This window comes from Mesoplodon mirus, assembly GCF_964341445.2.
Source record: "Mesoplodon mirus genome assembly, chromosome: 5".
Lineage (NCBI taxonomy): Eukaryota > Metazoa > Chordata > Mammalia > Artiodactyla > Ziphiidae > Mesoplodon > Mesoplodon mirus.
The window spans coordinates 72,191,117-72,200,067 of record NC_138980.1 but is presented as its reverse complement, the minus strand read 5'-3'; the positions used below and the strand labels follow the sequence as shown (position 1 = coordinate 72,200,067).

The following is an 8,951-nucleotide window of genomic DNA, read 5'->3' as shown; positions in this document are numbered from 1 at the left end:
TTGACTCTGGTCAAGCTGGCCCCTGACTTGGCTGGAGTTACTGCCTGCTGCCAGTTTCTGGGGAGGTGTTTGGAGGCCCCAGGGATCTTCTTTGCCTTCTGCCATCTGTGGCCACTGGGCTGGGGCTGAGAGTCTGAGAACGGACAGGTGGCCTGGCTGGCACATCATCTAGACATCTCCTGGGGCTGGTCAATACCATCTCTAAACCAGCTGGCAAAGGCTCCAGAGGGGTTCCTCTCCCCAGCATGCATTTGTAGCACCACAGAAAAAGCCAAGGCTGGATCTTGCCAGGTCAGTGTCTTCAGCCACAGGCACAGCCCTGGGCAGCTTTTCTTTCTGTTCCAAACCCCAACTGCAGCCCCTGTTTAGAGCCTAGGAGGCAGAAGCTGCTGAATTTGTCCTCTCTTGAATGCCAAACTATGTGCTTTGCACAGGGCTTGACACAGAATAGGCAGCCAGGAAATATTTACTGAATGGCCAACAAAATGAATGTTCACCCTCCCTTAGGGGAGGCCACCTAATGCCACTAACTATATGTGGGAGGGTAAGGATTAGATTCCAGAAACAGAGGAGACAGAAGAAAGTGTGAGTGAACCTCACTTATATCTATGCAATCTTCCCAGATTTCACTTTTTCTCTTCAGGATTCCCAGGAATTCTCCAGGAACTCTAATGTTAGGTTAAGTTTTGTGATCCACTTTTCCTAACCCTCTAAACCTGTGCTACTTCAAGCGTGATCCATGGACCAGCAGCATCAGCATCATCTGGGAACTTGTTAGAGATGCAGAATCGCAGGCCCCACCCCAGACCTAAAGAATCAGAATCTGAATTTGAACAAGATCCCAGGTGATTTATGTGCATGTTATGGTTGGACAAGTACTACCTTAAGCAGCTAGTGAGTGAACATAGGACTTCTCACCTGGCACAGAGGTTGGCTGCTAGAGAGCATGGCTAACTACATCTGGGCTTCTGCCTACCTTAATGACTCAGACAAATTATTGAGTCAGATATTTTCTGTCTCTCCAGTCCTTGAATACTGTCTAGAACATAGTAGGCACTCAATAAATATTTGATAAATTTGATAATTAATCATGCTATTTTCTCAATTTAGGGTGCTTACAGTATGCTGGACCTCTGCTTCTGGACATAAATTGCAGGTTATTAGAAAGATTTTTTTTGTCTCCAATAAGAACCCCAGGAAGAATGGCTATTATCAAATGAGCAATTAGTGAAATGCCAGGCCAATTCTTGGTACCATGTGGGTAAGTTCTAAGTGTTTTAAAAAGTGTGGTTCAAGGCCAACAGCATCAAGCATGACTAGGTGCTTGTTAAAAATGCAGATCCTCAGGGCCTGCCCCAGACCTGCCCATTGAGACCCTTTAGGGATGAGGACCCAAAATCTACATTTCTAACAAGCATCCCAGGCACACTAAAGTTTTGAAATTATTGCATCCTTAATTTACAGAGGAGGAAATTAAGGAAACTGATTTGTGCAAAGTCACAGAGCTGGTGAATGGTGGAGACAGGACCAAACCCACAACTGCCTGAATCTGGAGTCCAGTTTTAACCATATTGTCTGTTATACTGGAAAAACTGATGCCCAGGCTGACTGTGTGTATTTAGCCACATATATCACTTTGTGTGTATTTCATGTGTCCACAAAGTTTGCTAGATTGGGAACTCAGGAAATCTTGGAAGGCAGTGAATGTGTTTTATTTCTCTCAGTATCTGTAGCATCCATTACCATGCCTGGCAACTGGAATGTCCTCAACAAAAGTAGTTTCAATTGCATTTCTACACATATATAATTATCCATTTCTACAATTATGTATATATAGATTACCTCTCATTTTCAGGTAGTATCTTGGAATAAGCTGTAACAACTATAAATATTCCCACTGTCTTCACTCATTCAAACTTGTGCTCATGCCACTCTGTTGACATGGCTCTTGTCAAGATCACCAGTGGCCTCCATGTGGCTGAACCTAATGATCAATTGTCAGTCCTTATCTTACCTGACGCCTTTGCAGCTTTGGACATAGGGCTTTCCTCCCTCCTGAAACTCTCTTCACTTGGCTCCAGGATATTCCTTGTATCTCTCTGAATGCTGTCGCTCCTTTTTTCACTTTTTTTTTTTCAATTTTTTTTTAGTGTGGGAAAATATACATAACATAAATTTTACTATCTTAACCTTTTCTAAGTGTACAGTTCAGTGATATTAAGCACATTCACATTATTGTGCAACCATCACCACCATCCATCTCCAGGGCTCTTTCATCTTGTAAAATTGAAACTCTATATCCGTTAAACAATAACTCCCCATTTCCCCCTTTCCCCAGCCCCTGGCAACCACCATTCTACTTTCTGTCTCTATGAATTTCACTACTCTAGATATCTCGTACAAGTGGAATCATACAGCGTTTGTCTTTTTGTGACTGGCTTACTTCACTCAGCATAAGGACCTCAAGGTCCACCCACGTTGTAGCCTATTGCAGAATTCCCTTCTTTTTTATTTTACTTATTTTATTTTTTTTTAATTTTTATTTATTTTTGGCTGCGTTGGGTCCTCGTTGCTGTGCTCGGTCTCTCTCTAGTTGCGGTGAGAGGGGCCTACTCTTCATTGCGGTGCGCGGGTTTCTCACTGCGGTGGCTTCTCTTGTTGCGGAGCACAGGCTCTAGGCGAGCGGGCTTCAGTAGTTGTGGATTGCAGGCTACAGAGCGCAGGCTCAGCAGCTGTGGCGCACGGGCCTAGTTGCTCCACAGCACGTGGGATCTTCCCGGCCCAGGGCTCGACCCCGTGTCCCCTGCATTGGCAGGCAGATTCCCAACCACTGCACCACTGGGGAAGCCCCCTTCCTTTTTAAATTTGAAAAATATTCCATTCTGTACATATACCACATTTTGCTTATCCATTCATCCATCAGTGGACACTGGGTTTTTTCCACATTTTACCTATTGTGAATAATGCTCTGTGAACACGAGAGTACAAATACTTGTTCAAGACCCTGCTTTCAATTCTTTTGAGTACATACCAGAAATGGAATTGCTGGATCATATGGTAATTCTATTTTTAATTTTTTGAGGAATGGCCATACTATTTTCTACAGTGGTTGTACTATTTTACATTCCCATCAACAGTGTACAGTCATTCTAATTTCTCCACATCCTTGCCAACACTTGTTATCTTCTGGGTTTTTTTTTTTTTTCATTAATAGTAGCCATCCTAATGGGTGTAAGGCGGTACCTCAGTGTAGCATTTCCTTAATGATTAGTGATGTTGAGCATCTTTTCTTGTGCTTATTGGTCATTTGTATCTCTTCTTTGGAGAAACATCTGGATACTTCTTTTTTAACACCATCTTGCTGATTCTTCTTCATCTTCCAGACCTCTTAAACTTGCAGTGCCCAAGGTTGCCATCCTTGGACCTCTTCTCTTTCTACACCCACTTCCTTGGTGATCTCAAACAGCCCTATAGCTTTAAATACCATGCACCTGCTGAAGACTCTCAAATGGTATCTTCCCCAGACCTCGTCCCTGGGCTAAGGCTGCCATTTCTAGCTGCCTACGGGATGGCTGCATTTAGATACCTAATATGCATCTCAAGCTTAACATGTCTAATGCTGAGCTCCTTATTCTTCCCCCAAACCTACTCCTTCCACAGTTTCCCCCATCTAGGTTAATGGCAGCTCCCTCTTTGCATTGGTTCAAGGCAAAAACTCTTATTGTCATCTTTGACTTCTTGTCTTCTCACACCCCATCAACAAATGCTGTCAGAGCTATCTTCAAAATATATACAGAACTTGACCACTTCTACTGCTACTACTCTAGTCCAAGTTAACATCATCTCCCACCTGTTTTATTGTTATGACCTCCTAACTGATCTTCCTGCTTCAGCCTTTCCCCTTCAGTTTGTCCTTCATCTGGCAGCAGAGTGACCTGCAAAACCCAGTGTCAGAACATGTCATTCTTCTGCTCAAAACCCTCCATATTATCCCTAGCAAAAGCCAAATTCTTAACAATGCCCTATATAATCTCTTCCTTGTACGTGTACATATTAAGCACATTCCTGCCTCAAGGTTTTTGCACTCACTGGTCTAGACAGTGTAGACAGTGTAGTTCTTACAGTTTTGCACTCACTGGTCTAGACAGTGTAGACAGTGGTTCTTAACTTTTATTTCATGCTATGGACCCCTTTGGCAGCCTGTGATGCCTGTGGACTCCTGAGTATAATATCTTTAAATCCATAAAGTAAGCTTCATAAATTATAAAGAAGACCAACTATACTGAAATACAACTCTCAAAATATTTTTAAAATGTGTAATATAGTAATGTATATGTTTCTTATTAATTCATTAAATTACAAGAGCTAGCAGCATAAGTTTGAAGTAGTGATGAGTGTCATGATATTTTAAGAGATTTGCAACAACTATAATGTGATATGAAAATATTTGTGATTTCTGCTGGCAACAATGTCACAGGTGCTGCTAATATCACTGTGATTTGCTGTCTGCATTCATAATCAAAGAACACGCCAAATTTTAACTAGTGAAAATTAAAATATAGTTTTTGTTTCCTGTCTAAGGTTGAGACCCCCTGAATTCTATACGCAGACCTCTGGAGGGAGGTGTCTATGACTCCAGGTTAAGAATCCCTAGCTTAGAATGCTCTTCCTCCATAAACTCTCACAGTTCATTCCTTCACCTCCTTTTACTCAAGAGCCACCTTCTCAGCCAGCTCTTCCCTGAGGACTCTATTTAAATTGCACATTCCCTATCCCCCTTTCTACTTAATTTTTCTCCACAGCACTTACCTTCAAATATAATATTTTTTTAACTTTAAAAAAAAACTGTATATTTCCTTTAACTAGAAAGTGAGTTGCATGAGAATACGCAGTTTTGTCTGTCATGTTTGTGCTGTGTTCCTAGCACCCAGAATGATGCCTGGAATACAGAAGGCACTCAATAAATATTTGTTGAAAAAAATGAATGATTACATCTCTAAGGACACCATGTTTCTTCTCTTTTTTTTTTTCTGTAAAAAGTTTATGAATGATTTGTGAAACTTTTAAGAAGGATTAAGGAGTTATAATTAGCTTTAATGCTATCATTCTATTTACATTTCCAAGGTTAACCTTAAACAGTAGCAGAGAGCTGTGGGAAGTCAAGGATTCTGATGGAGCGCCCGATCCTAAACAAGAAGTGTCTTCCAAGGACTCTTTAGGTGAACTGGATCATACCCAAACTCAGGGGAGTACCTCAGAAACAAAGTGCTGCTCATAAAATTCTTTCTTGCCAATATAGCGATCAGGCTCCCATCCCCGATCAAACCAACAATACTAATACTTTTTATTTCTGGCAGTGTGGTAAAATGGAAAACACATAGGTCATGGGGTCTGCTGGACTAGGTGCCAGTTCTGCCACCACTTGCTAGCTGTGTGACTGTTGGTAAGTTGCTAAACCTTTCTGAATAGGTAGCATGGTTTTTGTGAGGATGAAATGGGATGACTAACAGTCCACAGCACAGAGCAGGTGCCCTAAAAATGGTCATCCACTCCCTCTTCTTCCTCTAGGTCATTTTATAACTGCTTGCCATGGGATCCTGATGGCTAAGAGGAGGAGCCTGTCCAGTCCTCTCCTGCATGTAAACCCTCTGCATCTAGACCCAACAAGAGCGGTCCCCTTGAACTGGGCCACTGTAAATTGGGACCTCCACTCTCACCTCATATGTGTGGCTACCATCTGGATCTTGACCATGAAGGCCACAATCATTTACAGTTTTTTCTCCTGGTCTTCCCTTTTGCCCACACTGGGAGATCTTGTGTATGTCCCTCAGTTTCTCAGTGCTAAGAGCTTTCAGGGAGTGTATTCACACCCTTCCAAAATGTAGGCACCAGGAAAAAGTGCTAATGTGCACTGCGTACTCTGAGCCAGGCCCTGCTGTACACATATAGTGTGTGTGTGTGTGTGTGTGTGTGTATACACACACACACACACACACACACACACAGGGCCTCGGGAAGCCTCCAACTACCCCATTCTACAAAAGAGGAAAAAGAGACCCAGAGATGAATTCACTTGCCCACATGAAGCAACCTCTGAACTGCAGAGGCAGGATTAGAGCCCAGGTATTTAACCATTTTGTTACATGCTCACAACCTGCAACATCTGTTTCTAGGCACTGAGCTTGAGGGTGGGAAAATCCTACCAACTGACCACTAAAAGCTAGAACAGGTCTAATTGGGAGGTGATACCTAGCCCCTCAGTCTTGCCAGACAAGCCCCCCCAGACTTTGTGAATGAAGGCCAAGGAAATGTTGCAGTGACTCTCTTTGAGCTCGTATTCCTTTCCTGTTGCAAAAGTGCTTATTTCAGCATCCATCATCTCCCTCTGTTGTGTAGACAATCCGCCCTGTCAGAGGATTTGTGCTGTTATTATGAGTTTGTTTATTATTAGATTTATTTCTCCTATAAGCAAATGTGTTCACAACATTCCACCGGGGGATCTTCTTAATTGTCACATAAATGTCGTCTTATGTAAATTGAATATTTATCTTTCCACAGAAGGGGTGGAGGGGAAAGAAAGAATAAACAAACTTCAGTCTTGGAGAGGGAAGGTGGTTTCTGTCCCAGTTCACAACTCACCCACGTGCCTTCAAAGCCAAAGGTGAGGTGAAGAAATTATTGGACCATCTTTGAGGGGCAGCCAAAAAGGAGGGGGAAGAAAAAGTTGGCAATGATGCTTTGAGGATATTGGGCCAGGCTCCCAGGTCTCCCCCCCCAAACCCCGCCTGAGACCGGACCACCCCCTCCCTAGCTGGGAGCATCTGAGAAGGCTGCAGCTTGCCCCCCACTTCTCCCCATCCAGAAGGCCAGCCCTGCTCCTTCCTCGAGAGAAGGTGAGCGCGGCGGGCGCAGCGGGTTGGGTGGGTGTGGCCCGCGGCTCCGGGAACGGACCCAAGGCCCCGCCACCGCCCGAGAGCCGCCCGACAGCCCGCCTGCCTGGCGAGCGCAAGCTCTTCTTCCAGAAACTGCGAGGATCCCAGCGCACTGTTTGTGCACCACAAGGTCAAGTCGGGAAGTGGAGCCGGAGGAGGAGGGGCGAGGAGGCGAAGGGTGGGGAGAGGGGCGCCCCGCTTCCTCGCCAAGTGCCAATCCTTGGAAGTTGCCCCTTGGTTTTTAACCCTTTAGGGGGACTGGGAAGGACGAGCAAGGGGGAGGTGGCTACCCCGGGGTAAACTCCTACCGGGCCCAGGACGTGCAGCCACCCACCCACCCATCACTGCGTTCCCTACCCCCCGGAAATGCGGGGCAGAGCTGGGCGCCAGGAGGCACTCGGGCGGGGGAAGGGGGCGACGAACCCGAGAGGGACCCTCTCTACGGACCGCCCCTCCTTCTTGAGGTCGCCCACAATTTCAAGTTTCCCCCGCCCGGCATGTTAGTTTCCATCTGCTGTGGGTGGGGGAGGAGAGCCGCGCCCCCTCCCCCAGACTCGCGCGCGCCCCTCCCCTCCGCTCCTGCCAGCACTTTCTGCTCACTTCTGGCGCTGCGAAACGCCACGCGATTTATTCGTTTCGCATTTTAAAACCAGCGATTCAGGATCGGGGCCTAGAGCGAGGGTCTTCCAGCGCTGGAACCCCGGGAGGCGGGGTGCCCAGTGCAAACCTCGTTCCCTCCGCGAGTGTCGCCTTCAGGCTGTTATTTGCAAAGAAACGTCTTTTTGACGCAGGGAGAAATGGCAAATTTTAAGTACGTCATTAATATGGCGCCAAAAGATTTTTTTAAGTATAAGCTTGCTTTTTTTTTTTTTTTTTTAAGGTTGCGGGGGGCGCCGCCCGGGTCTGGGGCGCGAAGGGGGCGGGGTGTGAGCAGAAAGTGTGAGTGAGAGAGTGGAGGGGCGGGGTATGTGTGTGAGTGTGTGAAGTGTGAGCAGACCTGATGGGACTTGCACGGGCGCAGCCGCCGCTTGGGCCCGGCCCTGGGGACAGGGCGGGCTGGGGGCGCCCCAGAGCCCGTGGGGAGTCCAGGCCCGAGGTGCAGGCAAGAGGGCGGTCCAGCAGGGTACCCTCCCCCCGGAGGCCTGCAACGCTACCTGAACCCGCAGCTGAAGCCAAACAACTGGGCGAGGGGGGGTGGAGGGGCGGGGGGGGTGTCAGGAGTGGAAATCCGAGTGAATAAGAAAAAAGTGGCTACTCCCCCTCCCTCGCTCCTCCCGCCCGCCCCCACCCCACCCCCACCCCAACACATTTTTTTTTTTTTCTAAAGAGATCACAAGGAAGTCTTGGTTTAAAAAGAAACAGAAACATACACAGGGGGGTTGGTGAATGGTGCCGACCGCGGCCATCGCAGTTGGAGGCTATTTGGGGGGGGTGGTTAGAAGCGTCCATGGAGTTACTTTGCACCCACTCCTAGCGGCAAGGGCTTAGGTCTGGCGGGCTGACAGTCCCCGTCAGGGTGCGGTGCCGGGGACCCCACGGGCCCGGCCGCCTCCCTCGCCACGACCCCGGATGGATGCGCGCCCCCCGCCCGCCCGCGCCGGCCCCAGGAGCTCCGGGTTTCAGGAGCATCCTTCCCACGCCGGCCCAGCCGCGGCGCGTAGCCGGGGGTAGCGGCCCTCGGAAGGGCACCGCGGAGCAAGGTAAGATCCAGCCCCCGGCGACTGGCCCTGCGCATCTCCACGGCGTTATTTTGTGTTTTTGCAACATATCTCCAGCGCTCTTCGCTCCCTCGCGCTCTCTCTCTCTCTTGCTCGCTCGCTCCCTCTCTCTCCTGCTGGCTGCTTGTTCTAGGAAGCCAGCGCGCGGCGGGGGGGGGGGGGGTGCCGATGCACAGCACAGGGGAGAGAGATTGCGCATGTTGGTCAGTCGTGTTTTAAAGAGTACATTGCGGGGAGGCTGAGAGGGGCGCATGCAACAACAACTTTTGGAAGGGTGAGCTTGGCGACCTTCTTTATTAAT

The 8,951-nt window shown here is 47.7% G+C and overlaps 1 protein-coding gene across 8 annotated transcripts in view; it reads left to right on the top strand.

The window, feature by feature from the left end:
• Window positions 1-6,977: 6,977 nt before the first annotated feature.
• JADE2 (jade family PHD finger 2) overlaps window positions 6,978-8,951 on the top strand; it is a 48,161-nt gene continuing 46,187 nt past the window's right edge. For 5 of the 8 annotated variants that reach the window (XM_082623459.1, XM_082623460.1, XM_082623463.1 and 2 more), the window contains exon 1: window positions 8,296-8,632. The gene's annotated coding sequence lies outside the window, so the exon portion shown is untranslated. Of the gene's footprint in view, window positions 7,063-8,295; window positions 8,633-8,872; window positions 8,925-8,951 lie in introns of those variants that run through there. The other 3 variants (XM_082623458.1, XM_082623461.1, XM_082623462.1) reach the window with 3 other exon arrangements.